Genomic DNA, 3208 nt, shown 5'->3' on the forward strand with positions numbered 1-3208 from the left:
GTAAAGGAAGATATGGCGATCGATATTGTATATATGTATATATATTTAGTAGCCATATTGTACACTGTATGTATGTATTAATATAAAATTTTGATAAATAATTGTGTATAATTTATCAAAGATAAAATAATTATGTATAGTTTATTAATATATATATTATATTAATATAAAATTTTGTCCAAACATGTGTATGTCATGCATAAGATTTTGGGATATGAGGGGTGTAATAGGTTATTTTTGTAACTTGAGGGGCATAATAGGTTCTCTCTCAAGTTAAGGGGCATAAGTAGTTAAATGGGGAGAGTTTAGGGGTAAAAATATGTTTTTAGCCTTAATATACACTAGAGTGGTAGTTTGTACTATGCTTGTGCAGATAAAAAATGAAAAGATTTCAAATAAATATTTATTTAGTGGTATAAGTATTGTACTAATTTTGATGATGTTTTGATGATAATATTTGGTTTTATAAAACTTTAAAAGAAACATTCATTTTGAGGTAAAAAAAAAAATCAAAACTATCGACTGGATCATGTAAACTGTCGATTGATTAGTGCAAACTGTTAATCGATTTGAAAAATTAGTCTACCATTTGATTTGCATTCTCTCAATAGTTTGTTGTCAACTGGTGCTACATCATTTCCGGTCGAAAGTTCTAGGAACTAGTTTATTTTTGCAAATATACTTAACATCCAAATAAAGCTACAAAATAAAAACATTAAACGATAGATCAAGTATGAAGAAAAGAGAGAAGTGTGAAAGGAAAACCCTCCTCAAAAGAAGTCTCCTAATTTGCCAACTAAGAGTAAGAAGGTTTTAAAATTCAACTTTGGATGGTATACCATTATCCCTCAACTCTCTAAGCATAATTTTGATAATTTTTGGATGATATACTTACCTTTATATTTTTGACCTACAGAACTACTTTCTAATCTTTAAAATCGTTTTTAATTTTCACTATTAAGGGAGAGTTGTATTGTTAAAATTTTTCTCAAAGTTTTATGTCAAAAAGGGGGAGTTAATTGGAAATTATTGTTTACCTTTTTAATATATGACAAAAAAGGGGAGAGAAATGTGTGTTTAAAAATCTTTGCAATATTTTTATTAAAATTTCGTTATCATTAAAAAAGAGGAGATTATTGTACCAATTTTGTTGATATTTTAATAATGATATTTGATTTTACAAAACTTTGAAAGATGTAAAAAAAAAAAAAAATGAAAACTATCAATTGGGTCATGTAAAATGTTGACTGGTTCATGCAAACTATTGACCAATTTGAAAAACCAGTTAATCATTCGGTTTGCATTCTTTCGGTTATTTACTGTTGATTGATACAACACCATTTCCAATCAAAAGCTCTAGGAATTGTGGACTGGATTTTGGAAATTGTCAATTGGTATTTTTTTAGAGAATTAATTGATCGATTTGGAAAAGTAGTCGAATGGTTTTGTCGTAGAATTCTAACAATTAATTGTACTTAATCTCTATAGGTTAAAGTTTGTTTTTAATGGCTATATCTTTAAAGAGAGACAACAAAGCCTACAAATAGATGAAGATCTGAAGCTTGAGAAGTTCTAATTGAAAAAAGAGGGCTTACAAGTTTTACATTATTCATTCTCCAGTTTTTATTATGCTTTATTTTTACTCTTATTTTCTTATCAAGACTATTTTATTTATTGTAATGATTCATTCAAGTCTTGTTTTAAAGAGATTGTTTAGATATTTGTATATTTAATCTTGTTATAATTCCTAGCAGTTTGCCAGAAGGCCCACTTGATTATAAGCGGGAGGTTTTGTACATTTTTAGCATTTTACTAGATGCCCTACTTGGTTTAAATAAAAAGTTATAGTAAATTTTGAAATATCTAGTTGGGAGTTAAAGTAATGGAGTAGGTCAGTTTGAACCGAACCGCTCTAAATTATTTGTCATTTGCTTGTCTTAATTTATATTCTCTTGCTCTTAATTTATTGTTTTTGTATTTCATTTTAAAATCTCTATAAATTTTTAAAATTTATAAACATCCAATTCACTCCGCTCTTACGTTTGTGGTGCAATTAATCTACTCAAACCCAACAATAAGTATTTTTAAATTTATTATAATTGTAGACATGATGAGTTTAAATTTTATTATTAATTTAGTATAATTACTTTTAATTTTTCAAATAAAATTTAACATGAGTTTAATAAAAAGTAAAGTAAAACAAAAATTTAGAATTTTGAACAAACAAAAAAATTGTTTCCACTTTCAATTTTTATTTTCACTTTTTAATTTCATTCAATATTTGACTCACATTGATATTCAATAACAACCACCAATATGCTCATTGTTAGAGATTTTAAACAAGTTGGCTTAGCCTAACCAAGACCAATCCGTAACTTGAGTTAGGCCAATTTACCAACCAAGAGGCCTGAAATAAAAATTGACAATGTTATCAAATAACATGCTTAATATTTATTTTTTAATAAAAAATTAAAACTTAATATAACTGAAAACGAAACTTAATATTTGACTCACACTTAAAACTTTTTGTATATGATAATTTATAACTGTTTAGCTTCCACTTTAACATTGTTTCTAAATATAACTTATATTTAGGTAATCGACCAAATCCTTATCTTGTAGTTAATAATTATTAAATTCTGCATTTAAAGTAATTTTTGATTTATTGAAATTGAATAATTTAGTGGTCAGTTGATAATTATTAATTAGTGTGTTTGTGGAGATTATTAAATATTTGTGGCTTCAAATGAAATATTAAATTATTTGAAATTTGGGAAAAAGGCAATTAATTATTAAAAATCTTGGGGGTATTTATGGAAATAAAGAAAGATTAAAATAAAATGATTTGGGTGAATTTTCAAAAGTTATGGGGTTTTAATGTAATTTCTAGAAATTGTCGTGGGATTCCTTTATAATTAATGGAGGGGGCATTTATATAATGGAGCAGCTAGCCCAGCTGGTCGAGAAGGCGCGCGCGCTGGAGGGAATTTTGGCTGATTTTTCAACCAAAACCTTGCCCAAAACGGCATTGTTTTGGGCAAGGCGATGGGTGAATTGGGGCTGCCACGCAGCAACCGCTGATGGTCCTATTTCCTTTACTTTTTAAGCTACAAATTGCAGCAGAAATTGGAGAAATCAGGAAGAATGTGAGCAGTTTCTGGGAGAGAACTTAAGGAGAAGATGAAGGCGCTCGAAGAGGGAAAAATGG

The sequence above is a fragment of the Diospyros lotus genome, chromosome 8, assembly GCF_014633365.1.
Source record: "Diospyros lotus cultivar Yz01 chromosome 8, ASM1463336v1, whole genome shotgun sequence".
In the NCBI taxonomy this organism is placed as follows: Eukaryota; Viridiplantae; Streptophyta; class Magnoliopsida; order Ericales; family Ebenaceae; genus Diospyros; species Diospyros lotus.